This window comes from Melopsittacus undulatus, chromosome 1 (assembly GCF_012275295.1).
Source record: "Melopsittacus undulatus isolate bMelUnd1 chromosome 1, bMelUnd1.mat.Z, whole genome shotgun sequence".
In the NCBI taxonomy this organism is placed as follows: Eukaryota; Metazoa; Chordata; class Aves; order Psittaciformes; family Psittaculidae; genus Melopsittacus; species Melopsittacus undulatus.
The window spans coordinates 131,209,318-131,232,772 of NC_047527.1; the positions used below are offsets into that span (position 1 = coordinate 131,209,318).

General features: G+C 38.0%; 1 protein-coding gene across 1 annotated transcript in view; it reads right to left on the reverse strand.

The window, feature by feature from the left end:
* CNOT10 (CCR4-NOT transcription complex subunit 10) overlaps positions 1-23,455 on the reverse strand; it is a 60,659-nt gene that overhangs the window by 36,285 nt on the left and 919 nt on the right. The gene's annotated exons all lie outside the window — the stretch shown is intronic.

The following is a 23,455-nucleotide window of genomic DNA, read 5'->3' on the forward strand; positions in this document are numbered from 1 at the left end:
TGTCTCCCACTGTCATGGGCTTGTCACAGTGTTTATCACCAGTATCTAAGCAGCAGTCTGTTTTTTCTGGAGTGTGCCGCACCACTATGAATTTACTATTCCCTACTGTAGCTTTTCTTCAACAATCTTGTCAAAGTTTATTCAGTTTCAACTATGGCAGCCCTGGTATCCAGCTACTCCCCTCTTCTACATCATGACATCAAGAGGACAGTCTTAAGAGTTTGCTTTGGCCTTCGTGCTACTATTTTGCCACAGGGCTTGTTTACCTGAGGGGCACTTACAGCAATGCTTAGTATTCCAGCATCATTTTGCCAAGTTTGTGTCTTGCAGTTTCAAAATACATTTTCCCTGATTTCTAAGGGACAGGCAGAACAATTCTTGTCAGCTGGCTTTTTTTTTTCAGTGTGATGATTTCAAAAAAGGAACTTAACACAAATAAAATCGGGTATTTCCTCATATTAATACTCCAATCTTAATTGCTTGTGTGTGTGGAGGGTACAGAAGGAAGAGAAGAAACACCTGCCCTTTATGACAGTTGAAGCATACAGTCATGCAATCAAAAATGTTAACATTTTTCCTTAAAAAATACTCTGAATCCATAATTAGCTTCCTCCTAGGACAGTTTCCTGACCACACGTCTGTATAATGTGCATTCTGCCTGAGATATAGCAGATCTTGCCAACTGAGTAGATCACAGAAAGCATCTCTAGTTTCAGCAAGGTAGGTATGCCATCCACTGTGGAAAATACAGTATAAAATGAAATACCATTTGAGAATAAAAAAAGTGAGGAAAAAACCCTACTTCAAAGGTATTACCTCTCTTGGAGTTTTGTTTTTGTCAGGAAAAAAAAAAGAAGTTACTACAATTCAGGCTTTCAGCCCCAAACTCAGTTTGAAGAAACAAACATGGTACAGAGATGGGCAGGTTTTCTATGTTTATCTTTTGCCTATTTCTAGGCTAAATCAAAAGAAGCCAAAAGCAGGCAACTGTAAATTGTGATGTGCAAGCTGAGGGGTGGGGAATTTTGAGGAGGAATAAAGCACATCTTCCCACAGGCAGAGAGTAATCCCAGCATCTCATCCCTCCCTCATCTCATCCCTAAAGTACCTTGCCTTAGTAAACTAGAGTAAGTAGGAGCCAGCCAGAGTTTCCTCTCTGATTTTGGCCTCACAAAGCAAATTTTTCCTGGCTCTATTTTAAGTTCTTGCAGACTCAATGCCAGCAAGGCAACAATCTCCTACCCTGCCTTCCAGCAGTAGATGTAGATAACCTCTTCACTGATCACACTAGCAGGGGAGAAAATCAGGATTTGCAACATTCTGAATCTGACAGACTACTGAAGAGACAGAATAGCATCGCCAGCTCCAGCGGGAACTGGGAAAGTTACAATTCTGCCAGATGCAACAACATGGAAATCTTAGCAGCCAAGTAAGTTCCAAAATACAAATGATTTAATAATGTGAGAAAGCCTTTCTCTGCTACTAATAGAATTATAGAATGGTTAAGGTTTGGAAGAGACCTTAAAGCTCATCTACTTCCAACCCCCTGCCACGGGCAGACACCTTCAAACCAGGGGGACCAGGTTGGGTCAAAGCCCTGTCTGATAGTAAGCCACTCTAAGGTTTAAAAACTCTTAACCCTTGGGTGGCACTACACCATAAAGTAAGGTGTGTTTAAGTATTATTTCTCCCCCTGCGGATGGAATTCTTACCTAAAATGAACTACTGTAAATTCGAGTATGTCAAATGCAGCTATTAGTCTCAGCTTGTTAATCCTCTTTTCTGAATCTGCTTTTCAAATTCAATAAAATACACTGCTGTGAAGCTCATTTAAATACAGTGTTTTTCTTTCAGAGTGCTACAGAATATAGTTTCCTGGAATATTATAATACATCACAAACAATTACAGTTTTTGTTCAGTTTGTGAGCAGTGACTAAGCCAGCATAGGCTGTGTTTATTTTATCAATTCACTTGGAGCAGCAGCAGTAGATTGACATTAAACTGCTGGTGCTGAGGTTTCTCACTCTCTGGTATATTCTCACACAGAAGTTACTTTGCATGAGGATGAAATTGGCCAGCACCACAAACCTCCTTTACACATCTGGAAACTCCCTGCAGTAAAGCTATCTCACAAAACTTCCTTAACCACAGGACTTTTAAGAAGCAGCAAGTTTCACTTTCCCCTGTTTCATGCAGATACATTTCACACCGGCCTCTGCTGACTATATAAAAACTTCACAGGCAAAGGAAGCCCTCTGATTTTTCTCATGTCTGCAGTTTCTAAGTGACACTGACACTTGTTTCAGATTCTGTTTTTCCATCTAATGCTAGAACACGCATTGCTTGGTGGCACAAGCGAGTGACACCAAGTGTGAGGAAAATACCTTCTTATACCTTGCTTTCACAAGTGAAAAAGAGGGGCAGAACATCTTTCTGACAGGTGTACCCCTGTGACAGCTTTGTTCACAATGAAATAGATGCTGAGCCTGGGAGACAAGCTTGACAGGCAGGACCCCATTAACACTCAGGTGTGGAAAGAGAACAAGCAGGTACAAAACTTGTGAGAGCAGAGGGGTACAGCTGACAAACACAATGAGTAACGGAGCATAAGGGATTTAGAGGATGCCACAACAGACTCCATAAATTTCTATTCTCCTTTGAAAAGAGGTGCTCATCTTTTCCTCAAATTACAGTACTTGACAAATAGAATCATAGAATAGTTAGGATTGGAAAGGACCTCAAGATCATCTAGTTCCAACCCCCCTGCCATGGGCAGGGACACCTCACACTAAACCATGCCACCCAAGGCTTCATCCAACCTGGTCTTGAACACTGCCAGGGATGGAGCATTCACAACCTCCCTGGGCAACCCATTCCAGTACCTCACCAACCTAACAGTAAAGAATTTCTTCCTTATATCCAATCTAAACCCCTGCTGTTTAAGTTTCAACCCGTTACCCCTTGTCCTATCACTACAGTCCCTAATGAATAGTCCCTCCCCAGCATCCCTGTAGGCCCCCTTCAGATACTGGAAGGCTGCTATGAGGTCTCCACGCAGCCTTCTCTTCTCCAGGCTGAACAGCCCCAACTTTCTCAGCCTGTCTTCATATGGGAGGTGCTCCAGTCCCCTGATCATCCTCATGGCCCTCCTCTGGACTTGTTCTAACAGTTCCATGTCCTTTTTATGTTGAGGACACCAGAACTGAACACAGTACTCCAAGTGAGGTCTCACAAGAGCAGAGTAGAGGGGCAGGATCACCTCCTTTGACCTGCTGGTCAGGCTCCTCTTGATGCAGCCCAGGATACGGTTGGCTTTCTGGGCTGTGAGTGCACACTGCTGGCTCATGTTCATTTTCTCATTGACCAACACCCCCAAGTCCTTCTCCACAGGACTACCATGAATTTCCTTTTTGCCCAACCTGTAGCTGTGCCTGGGATTGCTCCGACCCAGGTGTAGGACCTTGTACTTGGCATGGTTAAACTTCATGAGGTTGGCATCAGCCCACCTCACAAGCGTGTCAAGGTCCCTCTGGATGGCATTCCTTCCCTCTAGCGTATCAACAGAACCACACAGCTTGGTGTCATCGGCAAACTTGCTGAGGGCACACTCAATTCCATTGTCCTTGTCAGCGACAAAAATATTAAACGACCGGTCCCAACACCAATCCCTGAGGGACAACACTTGTTACTGGTCTCCAGCTGGACATTGAACCGTTGACCACAACTCTTTGAGTGCGACCATCCAGCCAGTTCTTTATCCACCGAGTGGTCCACCTATCAAATTGATGACACTCCAATTTAGAGATAAGGATGTCGTGTGGGACAGTGTCGAACGCTTTGCACAAGTCCAGGTAGATGACGTCAACTGCTCCACCCCTGTCCATCACTTTTGTAGCCCCATCATAGAAGGCCACCAAATTGGTCAGGCAGGATTTTCCCCTAGTAAAGCCATGCTGGCTGTCACCAAGCACATTTCTCTTTTTCATGTGCCCTAGCATGCCTTCCAAAAGAATCTGCTCCCAGATTTTGCCAGGAACAGAGGTGAGACTGACTGGTCTGTAATTCCCTGGGTCATCCATTTTCCCCTTCTTGAAAATGGTGGTTATATTTCCCTTTTTCCAGTCATTGGGAACTTCACCTGACTGCCATGATTTTTCAAATATGATGGCCAGTGGCTTTGCAACTTCATTCGCCAGCTCCTTCAGGACCTACAGATGGATTTCATCAGGTCCCATGGACTTGGGTACATTCAGGTTCTTAAGATGGTCTCGAACCAGATCCTCATGTACAGTGGGCCCAAGGTCTAGGTTTTCACAGTCCCTGTGTCCGCCTTCCAAGACTCGGGTGCTGCGGTCAGAGCCTTTGTCAGTGAAGACCAAGGCAAAGAAGCCATTCAGAACCTCAGCCTTCTCCAAGTCCTGTGTAGCCAGTTCTCCTGAAAGTTTCCTTCAGGAAACTTCATGGCATCACTTACCTCCCCCTTATTCTAGATCTGCTTTGATATTGCTTGTACACGGTACTGTTACATATTTTCCCTCCATTTAGCTCCCATAATAGCACCATTATCTTTTTCTGTTAGTGGGTTTAAGTCCAGGATCACCCAAATTGTGCCATGAAAGGCTTTCTTTGGGTAAGAAACAAACAATAAAAGGTTTTATATAATCTTTGCCATTTTTCCCTTCCAGTGTCATCCAGAAGAAAATTCTCTTTCCAATTACAATTAATCTGGTTATCAAGATAGTTGTGGAAAGAAAAGTGTACACACATGACCATACATTTTGAGTTGTTTACCTTCCTGTAAAGGTGGCTAGCCTAAAGCTTATGGAACTTTGGTTTCCACTTTAAACACTCAAATAAACAGAAAAGCCTTTTTTAAGGCCCAATCCTTAATTTGCAGAGAGTCAAAATGTCCAGTGTTACACAATTAAGAGCAAAAGGATCAGGTCTCTAACCCATTTTGTGATCACACCAGTGCCTTTCAGCACAAGCAGGAACTGATGCATTCATAACAGTGGGATGTCTGCATGACAGACATGTTTATGTCCAACATGTCAAGCACTACTTCATGCCCTCCTAAATTGCAGAGCACTTTGACTGTTTTGGAGATGCAGAAATAGAAAGTGAATGTACCTGTGTCGAATGAGAGGCTTTGAGTTGGTTCTTTCAGCCCAGTCAAAAGAATTCTTCCTGTTGGGCTGGCCTAAGCTGACATACACTTTGTAGGGAAGTCTAATGCTTGATGTCGTTGGTACTGCAACAGTTAGGAAGCTGGAGTTTATTCAGAAATTATGTCATGTCTCCAGGCAGGAATAATCTATAAATCAGAAAAGATAAGTAAATTCTTACTAATTACTTGTCTGTAGTAGTTTTTATTCTCAGCATTTCTGCAGACATTCAGAAAAATACCATTTGTCTTTTGAGAAGTATAAAGCAATTCTTTTTTCTCTAAAGATACAAATAAAGTATTTAACTGATGAAGCTTAGATGAGCCTAGGTAAGCTAGGGCAAAAGCCTAGATGAGGTGGTACAAAAGCCACATTAAGTATTCAGTACAGTTTTTCTACCTTCACACAGTGCAGTAGAATCTTTGTGTATGTTCTCATCATGCTTCCTTTTTAAAGTTCTTATAGGCATTCAAGTAAATTTAAAGTATTTTTTTCCTTCAAAACTGTTAGTAAATTAAGAGCATAAGAGTGTATTTTATGTCATGCAATTGCTGAAAGATGATAAGATTATTCTGATGGAGCTGGCTTTTTAAGGGATAAAAAGTTCGTTTATCTATTATTTGCCTAAACCAAAGCAGGCCTCTATAAAACTTGATCTAAATGCTTTCATACTGCACATCTGGAGAGCATATGAAGATACCCAATTATTTTGTTGTAAAAACCAACAGGAAATACCCCATTGGCAGCTACCATTGTTCTCTGTGTGAGACTGTAAGGCTCTGACTCAGCAGTCTCCAGTTCAAGTTGAAACCTCAGTATTTAATGTTACATGATTAAAGACATTGTTTTGGAGTTTGGTTGGGTTTTTTTTATTAAATTTTAACTTGCTGTGTAACATATTAGGAATGAATATTGTATATGACCATGGATGAATCCAGGACAAAAATTCCAATCCCTATAGTGTTTTCTTTGCTTATAAAGATTGATATAGATTTTATTTTGTTTCAAAGGTTAATGTTGGTTCTTCAAGTTCCAAATATATTTGACTGTAGCAGAAATCTTTCAAAGCTATTTTAGCTTTTTTATCAGTCCTTTCTGCCTAATCTAAGTCAGTTGCAAATGTGCATGGCCTCAAAGGAAGGAGAAGGGCAACATAATGAAAATAGTTACATGTTCCAAGATGTTGAAAAGATGGAGTGCTATTTGCAGAATTATTTACATGTCTCAGGAGCTAGAGAATCACTGTGGACTGACATATGGTAATCGTATGTCAGTATACGCATATGCTGCATCTACAGTGTATATCCACTTGCTAAAGTCTATTTGTGTTCAAAGTTGTAGCAAGAAGATCAAGTTTAAATGCAGTCAGAAAAATATAGAAGCATGATGATATGTTTAATTCTTGATTTTCTGTAGAAGCAATCTTGAACATTATTTATTCTTTGGTTGCTTCTTTCCCTGACCTTAGAGACCATCCGGACAGTTAAATTTATCCATCTCACCCCATTTTAAATTCTCAGAGTCAGGAAATATGGGACTAACACTAAGGTAAACTAGAAAACTGGCACTATAGACTTTCTGAAGCTTTTACTTTTTTTGGCCTCTATATGAGAACAAAACTTGGGTCTCTTCAAGTTGCAGGGAAAAGATTCAAGAGATGCAGTGCATACAAACATGGAATTAAGAGAGGGGAAACTTTCAGCTCCCTACTCTAAAGCTAATAATTCAATAACCTAACCACTGAATCATTGTGTGTATTTGTTTCTGGTTTCTAGACCAGAAATTCCATTCTAAGGCTGAGAAATCTCCCTTTGGAAAAATGTGCTTAAGTTAATATAATTTTTATAACTTCAGTTTCAATGAAATAGGGAGATTAGAAAAGTGCTGGGAAATTTCCAATCAATTTGCTGTGAGATACAAGCTAAGTCCAGTTCCCATGCTTTTTCCCATATAAACATTCCTTCCTCTATCCCAAAGTTGAGGATAGCTACTTTCTTCAACTTTAGAGCCCATATTAGAGCTAATGAACAGTATGCTTGACTGTTCTGGCAACTAGAAAAGTACATTATTATGAGTTGCAAATAATGTTGACAATTAACAGCAATAATGTTGAATACTTTGTAATCCTTTATGGGCCTAAAAATTTCTTCCGTTACTCAAAATTAAGTGGAAAGTGAGCATTTCACTTGAGGGTAATTCACATGATTGTGAAATAGTTTTGAGTGAGGAGAGAAAGCTGTGCAACTTGCAAGCATAAGAGTGTTGTTTGAGTTACACAGATAAACAGAGTATGTATTTCCCTTCTATACAGAAAAATGCAGGGGAAGACTTTTATTTTTAGTCAGAAGGCCAAGGAATGGATTCTCTTCTCAAGATAAATACAAAATAATTTTGCCAAAGGAGTATCACAAGACCGACACTGCTATATTTGAGAAATTCATGCACATTTTTGAATGTCAAACATGAGTGAATGCAGCAGACCAGTAAAGCAATTATTTAATTATTCAGTTTCATTAACTGGGACATGGGATAACTACATGTGTCAAGAACTAGAAAGAGGAAGCTACTTTTAACATGCTTAGGTCCTGGGATTAGACAATCACCAGACTTTCTGCCTGAGGATTGTGGCACTGAAATCTACTGAAGGTTACCATCATAACCAAACACAGTGGTGGTGGCTGAGGAGAGGCTGTGTGATCTCAACTGCAGTTTCTGCTTCACCGCATTACCTTGTCATGACATTAGTGTGTATTTTACATTCTGTGAGGGGAATGCTTCCCCCCTCCTCTCTGCTGCTTAGAAACAGTGAAGAGATGAGATCTGACACTTGAAAATGCTATAGTGCTGTGACCTCATCAGGGTATAAGATGGTCTTAGTGAATGCAGAAAATTCAGCTGCCCTCAGTATTTCTGCTTTGTCCAGCTGATGTCCTACCGTCTCCAGTAGAATCTGAAATACAAAGCTGCTTCCAGACAGCACTGCCTTGTTACTTGGCTTTACTGGCCTTGTCAGAGTTAACTGGATTTGTGACATAGTCAGACATTTACTTCTTGATTCTATTGTCCCTTGCCTTACAGGACACATATGCCAGGGGAAGCTACAGTACATATAGTGAATACTAAAAACCTGATGAGACACATGGACACTGTCAAAAGCTTTAGGAACTAAATTTAAGGAAATGTGTACTTAAAATACTTATTATTCTAACCTATGCCAATATTGTCACTTGGCTCCTGATTTATCAAGACAATTGGAGCACTTAACAAATCTATTTATTTAAATACATCCATAGCTCTCTAGACAGTCTAATATCTCCCTCATTAGTTTGGTCAAGCATATAAGCCCAACTAAATCTTATTGAAGATGAATGATATTTTGGGGAAGAATGCACATAAAACACAAACATGAGGTTACATTTCTAGTAAAATCTTAGCTTTTTTAATTATTAAAAAAAGCTATACTGTTTATTGAAGCCACTGCCCAAAGCCATGATTTTATCATCCCTTCTTTTGTGTATGAACTTATATTTTGCATATGAGATGATAGTCTCAGGCTATAAAATAGCTCTTGTGCAATTCACTTTCTAAATCTTTGCTACTATTACTAATGTGATATTTTGCTGTAAACATTTTAAAATACGATGAAAACCAGGTATCAATAATTGTGATAAGCATTAAATGATTTAAAACAAAAGCCACAAAGAAAGAGAACTCCATTTATATCTACTGCAAAATGCACGAGTTTGAGGACAGATTCACTGGAAAAGGATTTATTCTTAAATGCTGTCAACCTGATTACAGGAGTTTTGGTTAGATGAGGCACATGCATCACTTTTGAGAACAGAAAAACACACATGCACACTCACACCCAGGGCATACCACTACAGAGGTAACAGTGGATATAGTCTCATATTTGGGCTTGAAACAAGAGTAATAAAACACAGGTTTGGGTACAAAGTACATACAGAAATAGCTGAACATTCACATGTCAGCATAAGCTAAATTTCATAGCTTTTGTATGATGTTAAGAGCAATAAGAGAAGGAGAGACAGACTGACAAAGCCGTTAATTAGCATGGACTTTAAGCTTGTATCTAAATCCTTGCAAAGTCCGTAGCTATGCAGTTGGAGCTATGCCAATACATAGCTGCTTATATGATCATCATAGTCTACTTTATATAAGCATGTTGTTATTAAGTTTGTCAGCAGAAATGGAGTTAGGCAACTAATTTTAATCTGTAAGTGTTGTAAACCCAGTTAACAATACTTTCATATCAACTAGTGCAAAAATAATAACAACATCAAAGAGAAACTACTTGTCACCATTTCAGCAAGAAATTAAGTGTATGATTTATCTCTATTTTGTTCTAAATTTATTATTAACACAGCTCCAATGTTTTCAATACACATAGAGCTGGAGTAGCACAGAGGCAAAGCAGCTGAGCTTGGTTTCATTTTGGACAGCTCATTGGAGGCATCTGCTAAATGCACATTAAGGCTAGCATTCTCCACCACAGTATATTGTATTAGCTAAGAAACAGAAGAGGAGGTTTGTGTTTTTTTTAATTACAGTGCTTTCATACTTTGTATTGATTTTGATAAGCCATTGGTACAAGCAAAGGCGGCAATGTTTTATTCTTCAGTTCTTGCGCTGCTAGGTACAGGCAAAAAGATTCTCCATCTAGATTCTGAAACCATTATTCTACCCAACTAGGAATTCAGGAATGGACTTACCAACTTTAGTGGGGCAAGATATGAAGTAAAGTTGCTGAAAAAGTTACCAAGCTTGAGAAAAATCTACCAGTATGTCATCTTTTATAACATCATTGTTTCTATTTGACAAATTTATGATAAGAAACATTAATTATGCTCTAGTGTATTACGTTAATTAAAAATTCTTTGTTAATTTCATTGAGGGTAATTATATATAAAAATATATAATCCCATAAAATACTTGGCAACAGCCAATAAAATACTTGGTGTATCACAGTTGCTTCATTAAAATATCTCTTTCAGTATCGTTATTTAACCTCAGTAAAAGAGAGATTTTTTTTATTTATATGGTATCTAGGAGCAATCCACAAGCAATAGCTAGAGCATGAAAAGTTCTTGTCTAACCATGCCTGCTGTTGTGAAATTGATTTATTTTTGGGGTAGAGCTCCATTAGGAAAGATAAGTTTTCTAACAAGCTATTTAAAATGCAGTGAACTATTAGAGAATAATCAGGAAAAGAAAGCAAAATTGCTTTGTATGCTTTTATTAACCTGCTTGAGGAATAGTTAGTACTTTACAATACACTATTAATTCCAAGGGTGTATTAACTACCATAAGCATATAACTGATTAAAAACTTGCCTGTTAGTCCAAAAGATATTGCTGAGGCCTGGTTGAATCTAAAATACAATTAGATATTTGTAGGAGAAACAAAACCAATGTTAAAATAAAAAGAAAATCCAAAATCCCAGCAAAACCTAGTGCTCTGTCAGAAGCCAAATTCCAACTTAAAAAGCAACATTCCCCTAGATATGTTTAGTTTTGTGTCATTTTGACACCAACCTTGGAAAGCAGGACTGCTACAAAGTGATATGTTAAATGCATAAAGCCCTCTTTATGGATACAAGCTCCTCCTTAGTGACAGGAATAGGGTCTCCACTTGTAAACCAATTTATTAGAAAATTACTAAAAGCTGGCACAAGATAAAACATCTCCAGACCTGAAGCTAACACCTGGCCGGTTAGCTGTCTGCACAGCACATCACCCTACCACCATGGGGACCCTTTGAGTGATAGCCAGGAGGAAGTCCATCTGGCCACCTGTTCTGGAGCCTGCAGCCTGGAAGTGCTGCCATCCCTGATGCAGGGGGAGCTGCAGCTTTTGGAAGACTGGGCAACCTGCCACATGGATGGGTAGATGAGTTGGCATGGAACCAGCAAGTTTCTGGCAAAAGCCTGGCAAGCTCAAGTTCCACAAGATTTCCCATTTAAAACATAAAAATTATGATTGCTATTCATACCAATGCACTAAATAGCTTATATTAGACATTGCTTTTTGTAAAACTTCATTTTATCCCTCAAAAATACACACTGAATAGAATTTAGCCTGACAGTTTTTCATGAAGTTCACCTAAAAATCACACGATATATGTCTAATTAAAATAAACAAATTAACACTGAAGTAAGTAGATCCATCTAATCTACCTGGTAAGTCCTTATCATCTATTGCCTACATAGTGCATTTCGGTGCATTCTAGAAATTCTGAAACTATTTCTAAGAGACACTGCTGAAATATCTCAAGCAATGCATCTGCTTAACTGTGGCACTTCCTCAAGGAGGCTATGGCCACGCACAGCCAGACATTGACTATAAAAAAAAAAAGTTTAGAATGTTACCACTCTCCAAAGTTTTTGTTGGCTTCCCTTAGCTGGAACTAGTAAAAAGGATAATGTGATCTCTCGATTTCGCTCAGCATGAAGTTGCCTCAACACAAACTTCATCAGTCTCCAAAAGTATTTTAGACAAAGTAGCACATATTAATGTTAATGGAGTTACACTGCTTACTCTATCCAAGCTAGAATCTTCAGCTTGGGTTGTGCAGTTTGCTTAGGTATTCAGGAGAGCAGGAAAATTTATAGCACTTCAACTGCTAACCAGCATATTAATACAGTAATTAAGTAACAACTACTTTGCTCTTGGTGTAGGCAAACTCCAAAGAAGTTTAGTAGCCTGCATAAAACATTATTTTGGGACTGAAGGTTGAATCCAATTTTTCTTCACACTTTTGTCAGTGCTTTACACTCTGACAAGGTGACTGGCAAGTCACGACACAAGTACATAGTGCTTTACAGTCAGAAGTTCATGGTAAGGAATGCTGACAGAGTTGCCCCCTGTGAGTACCTACATCTCACTGTATTTGGTTTGCAGCATTCCTCTGCCATCTCAGAGCAAAGGTATCCACTTTAGTATTGCTTAGCTTGAGGTCTATCACTTGGGAGCAAAATAGCTTTATGCCATGTTATTCTTTCAGCTCTTAAAACTACTAGAATCAGTTTCTACTGTTTTGTATACTGTAACTTCTACTTTTTTGCTAGAGCCTAAAGAATCTGTTAAGGAAGGTAGGAACCACTGTAGCAAAGAAGGATCCACATCAGGTATTCTGTCCTTCCCCTACAAGAAAATACCAGCATATATGATACCCTTTTGCAACCTAGAGTTTCTGTTGTACCAGTACAAGATCTCAGAGAAAAAATAGCTTGCAAAGACAGTAAGAAACCTTGCCTCAAAGTCTTCATTTTATATATTCCACAATTTAATTTGTTTGACCAAGGAAGAAGGTGAAGGCCTTCTTCCCTGATAGCCAGCAGGGGGAACAGGTCACAGAGGCAGTCAGTACACATTTTAGTGCACTGCTGTCTCACACGCTCTTGGAACACCAGGAGAAACTTACATGTTCCTTGTAAGGCTTCCACTTTGGTGAATGTCGTCTGTTTGGCTCCCTTCCTAATCATGTCTAGCAGCATCCAGCATTGATGCTCATTTTGAACTAGAATATAACAATAAATCTGTAAATGTGGAAAAGACCCATATTTGCTGAAGTCAATGACTGCAGCTAGCAAAAGCCATAAAATATATAAAGGACTATAGACTATACTGCAGACCACCTTGTGTAAGTCACAGCCTTTTCTACAGAGAAAGATCCTTTATTTCATGCACTGGTATTAAGTTGAATTTCTTTTTCTATCTTGCATGTCCTTGGTCACTGGCATTTTTCATGAGACAAAACAAATGCTGATTCTCTGTGGTCTGTAACGGAAAACATCTGCTAGTTATAACAGGGGTTTCAAGAACACTTGGTCAACCAGTCCTCATAGAAGACTATGTTACATCTGTCAAAGCAGCAGCAAATACATCAAAATGTAGAGTAGATCCAATTCTTAGTGTGTCAGTAGAATCAGACTGCAGTTATTTTTAACTGCCTTGGAAAGCTTAGCAGGCAGATACAGTTAATCCTTTAAAGGATTTGTGGTATTCATAGCTTAATAAGTAAGCATAGTGGATTAAGTCAATAGAAGATTGTATAGAGTCAAAGACAACATTTATATACTGTAATTCAACAAATAAAAAGAACAGTTTCTTTCATATACTTTTTCTTCTCAATTGCCTGTATGTGCCAGAATCCCATACGCTGACAAAATAAAAATGTTAAAGCCATTAAACTCAATATATGTGATAATTAAATCATCAAACAGAAGTGAATGTTTGTTGTTTTTTTCCCATTGCCTGACAAACCTATGTAACAGCAGAACTACATCACGAAGATGAATTAAAAATGCATCTACTTATGCAATAAGTATACAAACTAAAATTGTAATATCGCATTTTAGGAAAGAGGGAAAAAAGGATGAGTGGCTTTTATAAGTCAGGCTTTATATAGCTTGTATTCTTCAGAATGAAATATTCACACTACAAAACTCTCAGGATTCACAGACATAGGCCCAATTGAGAGATTTGAGTCCTTCAGTATATTCATACATAATGTAGAAAAGTACACATAATAGAACAAAACAAAAAACCAAACGAACAAAAAAAAACCCCACAAAACCACCAAACCACAACAGATGACACAAAACTATTAGGCTGAGGAAATCTAAAGCTGGCTATGAAAAGCTTCAGAGGATGGTTCAATAATGAATGGGTAATAAAATGCCAGAGGCTATGTAATGTCAGCAAATGTGCTACACATCAAGAGAGAAAGGGAAAATACACATATACATATACACACAGGGTATTAGTCAGTATCACCAGGAAAGAAATCTGAATACACTTGGTGCTTGAAGAAGCAAACAGAAATTTAGGAATTTTATAAAAATTAACAGAAAATAAGCACAAAAGGTCCACATTTGTACACATTCAAGGCCCAGGCACATTATGAATACAATATGCTGTTTCAGTCATTCCATTATCAAAAATGTTATGGTAGAATTAGAAAAAATATCTGAAGAAGGATATGGTACAGTTGTATTAAGTCATGAAGTTTATGATAAAGAGGAGCTGGAGACAGTTATCACTAGTTTTCATAATACAAATATTGGAAGGCATGCACTTTTTTGGTAATAATAAATTTTCATCAGACACTGCAAGGCTCAAACTGCACATTGATCAAAAAATCATGACTTTATGAATCCAGCATTCTGTTCAGCAGGTCAGTGGTAACTGTTAAACAAGAGTCTCCTAGCCACTGAAGGCTAGAAGAACAGGGCAGAAAAAAAAATCACATAAGCATGACTGCCTCCATGCATTTTTTTCTGGAAGTATCTACTTACTAAGACAGGATACTAGGTCAGGTGGACTTTTTTGGCTGAATTTAGCAGTTCTCAAGTCCTTATGACTATGATGACTGAAATGTGTAAAAAAAAAAAGGAAAAAAAAAGCGCCAAACAATAGCCAAGAAATATGTGAGACCAGGACCTCTCTGGTTCTATCACTGTTATTTAAAAAGAAATAACATTGAATAAAATTATTTCATTAACTGTACAGATGAGGAAGCCCAATTTCCTACTCATTTTTAAGGTGCCTGACTTCCAGAGAATCCACTCCTTTCACCCTTCAACTGTTAACTGAAATACATATATACATATACACAACAGTTGAAATATATGTACAAAGATATGAGCAGGTTATTACTCCACAAGGTTATAATTAGGACTCTGCTCTTCCCAGATTATTCAATAGCAGAATTTATTGTTGGCTCTGACACTTTAACAGAACTGTGAGACATAGGAACACAGGAATAGAAGGGAACTCCTGAATGATCTGAACACTGCAAACAATCCACTCCTTCACTGACAGTCATATAATTTAATCCTTTTCAGAAGCTGACCAAATTCCCTCTTATAACTACTCAATCAGATGGCAATCTCAAGGCATCTCTGCCCTGACAGGAAATTCTTTTTGATTTTTAGACTCAGTGTATCCCTAGCCAGTCAATGACTTACACTCTTCTACTAACACTGTCCCTCAGTTTAAACAGAGCTTTCTCTTTCCAGTGGTACATTCAGAGAAAGAAATAATACTTTTTGTTAATACTCATTTTGCCTGGCTAATCAAGTAAAGATCCTTTATAGCACTTCTATGTTACAGTATGGTATGCAACATGAAGAGGTTCAAGCTGATTTGGGAACCCATGCTGGTCTCTGCAGTACACTACAGGTACTCTAGGCCTGTATGCCCCTGGTTCCATGAGCTGTATAAAATCTGTTAGCACATCCCTTTTGAGCCGATGTGCCCTACCACCAAAACAGCCAATCTTCCTCTATGTGTACTCAATGCCAAAATAACACAGCTGTACTAATTCACTTCTGGAAATAGTTTAATGGTGGTTAGATCGATTATTTCTATACCATACTTCACTGTGTAATGTAATTATGCTCCTAATCTCACACTGTACACTTCTAATCCCATAGAATACCATACTCTTCTCACTGACTCTGTACTGATTTGCCTTTCTGGAAAGCAGAATTTCCATGAAGCAGGCTCCAATTTTTTCATAATATCAAAGTCTATGATAATCTTTGACATGCAAAGTGAAAAGATTTTCAGGGTTTGCACTGACAGCTTTGTTGGAATGCTCAGCCCTACAAGCCACTACATGACTGAAGCTTAGTGACAACTCCATTATAATGACATCCCTCATCATTTTGGAAGGAACATCTCCTTAATATAGTAGCGGCAGATAACTGGTATAATCACCAAGTTCCTAAGAGATGCCCAAGAAGGGAAGAAATGCAGTTATAACAGTAGGAAACGAAGACTGACAGGACACCTAACAATGTTTCTGCACTTTTTTTGGTCCTTTTTTCAAGAACAGTCTATCTTAATTTCTCATACATTCCAATCTTTGCTCTATACAATCCAATTTGCTTAGCCAGCCTGGACATTTTCCATTCTTTATGGCTTGTCTGGCTCTGTTCCACACTGCAGATCTGTTCCTGCAAGTCACTAACAGACACTGTACAGAAAACAGTCTCAGGAAGTCTACCATTTATATGACTGAATATTCATTTTCATATTCGTTAGCACTTGTTTTGAATTGAGGAAAGGCAAGAGTCTAGGATCTTTTGAGGTCCCTTCCAACCCTTGGGATTCTGGGATTCTGTGATTCTGTGAATGGGAATGAGAGCAATTGCTTGGACAGCAGGCTTTGTCCTGACACAAGAATGAAGGGAAGACCCACAGAAAGATCAATATAAATCTTAACCAAAGGATTTGAGGACAGAAAAGGTAACATAAGAACATAGGAAAAGCTTTCTTACAAAGCAAAGAAAATATGAGAAGCTCCAGGACCCTAACGGCCCAGAGTGGCTTGGTGGATGAAAGGATGAGGAGCTTTCATATTTTTAGAGTTGAATAATATGCAGAGAGGAAAAGGGCTGTGAAAGACACAGTGGATTAGGAGAAAGGACATATTAAAAAAGCTGATAACACATATTTGTTCTTATGGAAAAAAGGCAAAATATTGAAGTCAAATATGCAGACTATATGTATTTACCACAATATGAAACCACAAAGTTTAAAGCAATTTATACTTCAAGATATGTTTTGAAAATATATATGATCTGAAATCAGAATATAGAAAGAGATCTGTATTTGCTTAGCAGAGGAAGCAGGGCAGTGGTTCTTCCTCGTTCCCTTTCTGCCATCATGATACATGTGCTGTTGGCACTGTGCCTGGTTTAGTTGGACCTCATATGCTGAAGAAATGAGTAAGTAAGAAGGAACAGCCTGCAGAAAGTTTCCATGCTTGACTAAACTTTCACACTCACTTCGTGTTGCTGCAATACCTCTGGTTTAAGAGACATTTCACATGATTAAGTTCAAATTAAAAGAACCAGACCCACAACGTGCCTCACCACCACTGAAACATACATCTATGCAACAAGCCCTTAGTGCTCCTGACCAGCATTTTGAGTGTCTGTCTGAAGGCAAAACAAAGCAATTGGAGATTTCAGATGCAATCTGACTGTAATGTGATGTGAACCAGAGAGATTTTTTCAACTGAACAGCCACTGTTAACTTCTTTCCAAGCCAGGGAATATTGCATTAATAAACACCAATACTCATTTAAAAGCCTCAAGGTACCTCACTAAAATACTTCAACTGTATTCCTACAATCAAAGCTCAGCAAGCTTCCAATATAAATCATCATCTTAAAGACAGATGTTACATTGCATTTGCACATTCAAAGAATTGGGAGGAAAAAAACCAAACCCAGCAACCCCCAGTGAGAAACAGAATGCTACACAGCTATCAATAAACACCTTTTTGACCAAAAACCCCACAAACAACCCAATCTGTAACTTCTTATAAAACATGCATAATGGATAAAATGGGAATTTTTCTTCATTTTCCTTAGTACTTTAAAAACTCGGGTGTTCTTGCTGTGAATCAGTTTCATTGTACAATACCCCCCTGAAATAAGATTTGAACCTTTACTTTGACGAGATTCTTACCAAAGTAATGAGAAATATCAGCCATGAGGTACAAGCTTTTTTTCCTTTATTATAAGTAAATAAATATATATAAAATAACCTATTAAAAATCTGAGGCTTTTTTGATTTTTATATAAAAGTCTAAATTGCAAATGCAAATAAAATTAACATTATTTTAAAAGACCAGTTAGCCCTCAGGTACACCTATAGACTTGCTCCCATCATATAGGGATTAAGAATTGAACAGAGGCCTATTGACTACTGACTGCAGCTTCAGTGAGCGAAAGTCAGGGAGGAATCTGAGAGGGTGCTGTGAGAGGAACAAAAACGAAGCATCTGTTCCCCTGTGGATTTTTCTCTCCTCCCACACGTTAAAGAGAGGGATGCATATGAAGTGTGTAAGGTGTTTATTTTTAGCCAGCCAGGCAAAGGGCCATGGCCCTGTCCCATTACTCTGCTTATCTCAAGGACAGCGACAAAAGCCTGGTGCCAAGATCCAATTTTGTCCACTCACTACTTTTTAAATGTTGCCTTACAGGTTAAAAATGTGCCTGGACAATATGTCACTCTAGGTGTAGTTCTGCTAATTGGTTTTGCACACAACACCTCAGTACAACACAAGGATAGATTTCATCAGCACTTAAAGAAAAGCCAAACCCCCCCAAACAACCAGGCCTCTTTCCACTCTAAAGAATCTAAAGAATTCTGCTTACTCAATATATTATTTCTTTAAGGTCTGCTTTCAAGTAGGAATTCTTACTGCCAGTATTTCCCCTCTCATCACATTAATAACTTGTTTCCCAAACATCCTAAGATACTGTGAGGCTATTTTAAAGCAATTCTCAACATTGCAAATTTCTGTTTATCTTCTGTTTGGGATATATTTTTCTATCAATTTGTAGAGTAGAATGCAGGTTAGTCTTATATTACTTGATTATACTAACCAAATTCATCCACTTATGCAGTTGTGAGGATGATTTTAACAGGCAGTTTTATTGAAAAGGACAATCTTTTCCAGAAATACTACTCACAATTCACAGAAAGAGAAATATAGAAGAGAATATCCTCCTCCAACATACAAAACAACATATCAGTTAAAATATCAGTTTCTAACCTACTACTTTAAGGAAGTGTGTATATATATATACACATATCTGAACTCTGTAGACCTTCAATGACTGGAGTTTGAAGAGAAAGATGGAGGGAATCACATTAGTTTGTGATAATAAATAAAACATACTCCAAAGTTTCTAATTTTTAACAGATAGCAAGCTGAAAGTAGAGATGTCTTTTGGCAAGTAGCAAAGCCTGTAACAAAATGTCTCCCATGAAGAGCTAGGATAAAATGGGAGTAGGTCTTAAGATCATTAAATTACTGAGATGATAGAAACCTAAACCCAATATATTTAATATAATACTCACATAATTAGAATAGTTTTTTTCCAAGTTAAGCTCTCTTAGAATGCTTACTTAAGTGGCAGCTAAAAATGCTTAGTGTCAAAGGAAGACTCCAAATTTTGAAACACTACCCTCTTTCAAGGATTTTATAGGTTTGGAAATACCACCCAAGGACTACGCCTGAGGGAAACAACCAATTAGAAACCAAGTCCTGCAGATGAGATTCTCAGACCACACAACAGAGTAGCTAGGTGGTGTGGCATTAATTATTGCAAGGTAGCCTGAGTACGTATTTGCACTTTTGTAGATACTCATTAACTGTCTCTATGAACACTCTAGTTTTGATGACTAGAAAAGGGGAAATATAACCCCCATTTTTAAAAAGGGAAACAAGGAAGACCCAGTCTCACCCCAGTACCTGGCAAGATCACGGAGCAGATACTCCTGGAAACTATGCTAAGTCACAAGGACCATAAGCGGGTGACTAGTGACAGCCAACATGCATTCACAAAGGGCAAATTGTGCCTGAACAGTTTGGCCCCAGTAAGGCTGCAGCATTGGTGGACAAGAGACGAGCAACTACATCATATATCTGGACTTGTGCAAAGCATTTGACACTGTCCCACACAATATCCTTATCTCTGTAAATGCACAGCAAGCACATATTTTTAATCATCAGCCTGACACGTAAAAAACTTCTTAAATTCCATTGATTTCAAATAAATTTCAGAGTTTATTTAAACACATGCTAAGGTGTTCTGCTGCGTCTGCTGCAGAATGGTAACGAATTTAGTTTGAAGAAATAAAACATTGTCTCTGAAATGAAACAGTCTTTATCTTCTTTGCAGCAAGCCATAATACTCTGCTTCATAAAAACAGTTAGCCCTGCACATTTTTAAAAATTTACAGTGCAGTATGTAGAAAATAAACGTAGAAGTGGTACATTGCTGCATGCTCTGCAGAGCTTGTATTGCCAACCAGCAAAAAAAACCCATAATCGGATGAAGACTTAGGTTCAAATGAAGGTCAAATGAAACCCACAAATGTGATATATAAAACTGGCCATAGCCTAATATTAGTTATCGATTCATCCCATTAGGTCTCCTGAGACATTTTGGTTACTCCTTTATCCAGTTTATGTTACCAAGTGTCAGCATACAGACTGAAATGTTAAACCTGTGTTGAAGTTGCCCATTTGCAATTTGTGCTGTTGTCATCTGCCCAGCTAAGTCATACAAGATTTTCCATTTCCTGACAAAATAACTTAAGCATTGTAAAAAAGGAAAATAACCAGTAACTCACTTTCAAGATTAAATTTCAGATGATTAGCTGTTGATATTATTAAAAACACTTCCAAAAGTCATTTCCATCTTCATGAATACTTTCTGGATATTGATTGCACATAAATTCAAATAATGACAAATCACTTTTTCTCTTTTTAAGGTTTATTTTTGTACTTTTTATAAACTACAGCCAAAGGCAACAAAACTTCCTGTCGGAAATATTAGGTATTCTGCTTTTTCATTTCTGCCTTTTCAAAGAGATGCTTTCTGCACCACGAACTACTGCTGTGTATTGAGCACTGTGACCTTTATGATTTTGGTTTCAACAGAAGGTCAACACTGCTAAGAAGGCAGTTTTGCCTTCAAGGCAAAACCTCTAACAACACAAAAATGGATCTTTTAAATGTAATGGAATATAGCAATTCATTTCTATAGGCTTATGACAAAAAATGCATTCTAAATTCATAACCAATTTTAGAGTATTTAGCCACTGACAATAAATGCAGAGAAGCTGGCTTGTTACTTTTTGGATTTCATACAATGCTAATCCAGACAAAAGTTATTATGTGAAAAGAGACAGCCAACAAGGAGCCCTCTCTTAAGAACAAGCAGAGGGATACAGAATAATCAAAGCACATCAGAAACTGAAAAGGCACAGAATATGAGAGAAACCAAGAGTCCATTCTTGCAGTCACTAGTGAGCTGTGCACAGGAGGTGCTGGTCCTTGGTCAGCATGACATAGCAAGCTCTCAGCTACATAACCGACTCCCTCTTGGGGTCTGCACTTTGCCATCACCCCACAGCAGCTCACAGAAGGATGTGAATCTTGCTTTTATTAGTAAATTACATCATTTCACCAAAGACATGTCATAGCTTTCCATTATTTATGCATAGTTAAGCCACTGGCAATATTTTTCAAGTTAAAACTTGCTAATGATCAATAGCCGAAACATCATAGTTGATGGACCTGATTTTTCATTATCTTTATTTGTCTTTTATAGTCATACCTACTCTGCAAGGGTAACAGTGACTTGGTGCAAGATACTATCAAATCAAAATGGCAATTTTAGGTAAGAAAACATAGTTTAAACTTATAACTTCAAAACTTACAATTCAATAGTCTGGACAAATGGCTAAAGGTTGAATGAGATACAAGAAAATGAGGCTTTTATGTTTGCTAGGTATCATTAACATCAGTTCCTGTCCACAGCTACATTTTGGAAAAAGCTGTTTGGAATGTTGTTCCCATGTATTTACAAGAGCATTTTGCCAGACAGAAAATTGTTTCACAGGAAAGGAAAGAATGTCCTATTGATTCTCTCTCCCCTTTTTTATGGTTACTTCATTATAGGCTTTTCCTTAATTTCCTCTTCCTATAATGCTGTGCAGCTAACCTTGAATAATTCAATCGAGATACTGTATCAGCATACTGAAGTGGATGAAGACTTGATTTTCTCAACATTTTTGTTTCCATTTTGATTCTTTAACCTAATCCAAGAGTATGACCACCAAGCATTTCCATTTTCACCTTCTCCTCTGCAGCTCCCAAGACAGAAATAAAATGGAGAGGAACCAGAATAGGAGGCAGAGATTGCTTCTGGTAAAGGTAGCAAATATACCACACAAGCACCATCAGAACTGTTACGTGTGACAAGCTGGTAAGGGAATCCTTAGAGAATTTTGACTGTGCACATCTCTTTCAAAGGGACAAAGCAAAATCCTCCATTACAAGAGCATGAGACAGCGAAAGCCACCTTAAAAAGACTACAGAGTGAATGGATGTCAGGGATAGGAGGGGAGAAAGAAAAGAGGTGGTCTGTCTCTCCCTGTGAATAGTCTTCAGTTGATTCACAATCACCATATATATGTGTATCTTTTTTTTTTTTCCAACTCAACATTAGCCTCTATAAAAGCAGAAAAGCAGGAAAACTGCACCATTTTTCTCAACATCAGCATGTTCCCTATTAAGCACAAAGTAACATGCTGTTATTATTTTTCCATGTAGCCTTTTATTTTCTACAACTTTCACATTATTATTAACTTAATTATAAATTATTATAATTATATTATAATTTATATTTAATTTATATAATATTATAATTTATAATTATTAGATACACATTCTGGTTTCAAAAAAGCTGTAACGGAACATAATTTACATACCTCAAGTTTATATAATTCACATGCCAACAACATGATATGGCATATTAAAATAATAAGTAACATGAAATAGTTCAACACTCTTGTTATTTTTGGCACCTTTGGAGTGAGGTGCTAAAAGCTAATTCATTGAATTTTAGTGATTTTTAGAAAGGCTTCACAAAAATCTCAAGACAGCACATAAGGATAAATAGCAATCTATTTCTATGATTGTGTTAAAAACGATGTAAGCCTTTTTGATTGAAGAAGGTTGCTAAGTGTAGACTCTTCAAACTTGTTTCAGTTAGAAAAAGTACTATAGAATCTGCTGGGGTTTTAAGTTCAGTTTTTCCTTTCTCTGAGAACTGCAACTTGACCTGTAACTGAGCTGACCTAACTGTTTACTGTCACTAGAATGGCACTCCCATCTCGCTGCTTTCCAAATTCAAATTCCCTCTGCTCTTCCTTCTCTCCTTACTCTCTGGTCAGCTTTGTTCCCCACCCTGTGCTCTGGCTCTGCCACTCATCAAACCCTTTTCCACAAGCTGATTCAACTCACTAAACTGGAAGAGTTCTTCCACCATGCCAGTAATCAAATTTCTAGTATTACAGTGGTTTAAATCAGTTGATCTGACAGTGTTAAAACCCAGAGATAACAGAAGAAGGAAGTTCACAGCAGGCCACAAGAAGGCCTTGCAGAGGCATGCAGCAAATGCTTTTTTCCTGGTGGCTTTTCAGCTGCATTCCTCTATCTAGTTAAAACTGTTTACTGAATGACACATCTCCACCAAAACTTTGACAGTTTTCTGCAGCTGCTGTCTGTCCAAAACAAAATACTTTGGTCTAATAACTCTGTTACGGACCTGTGCCTCTGTTATGACAAATATCTGTAATTCAGTATATGGCACCTGTTTTATATCTAATGAGCCTCCTCAAAATTTACTTTCATGACTGGTGACCTACAAACTCCAACATTTGATCTCT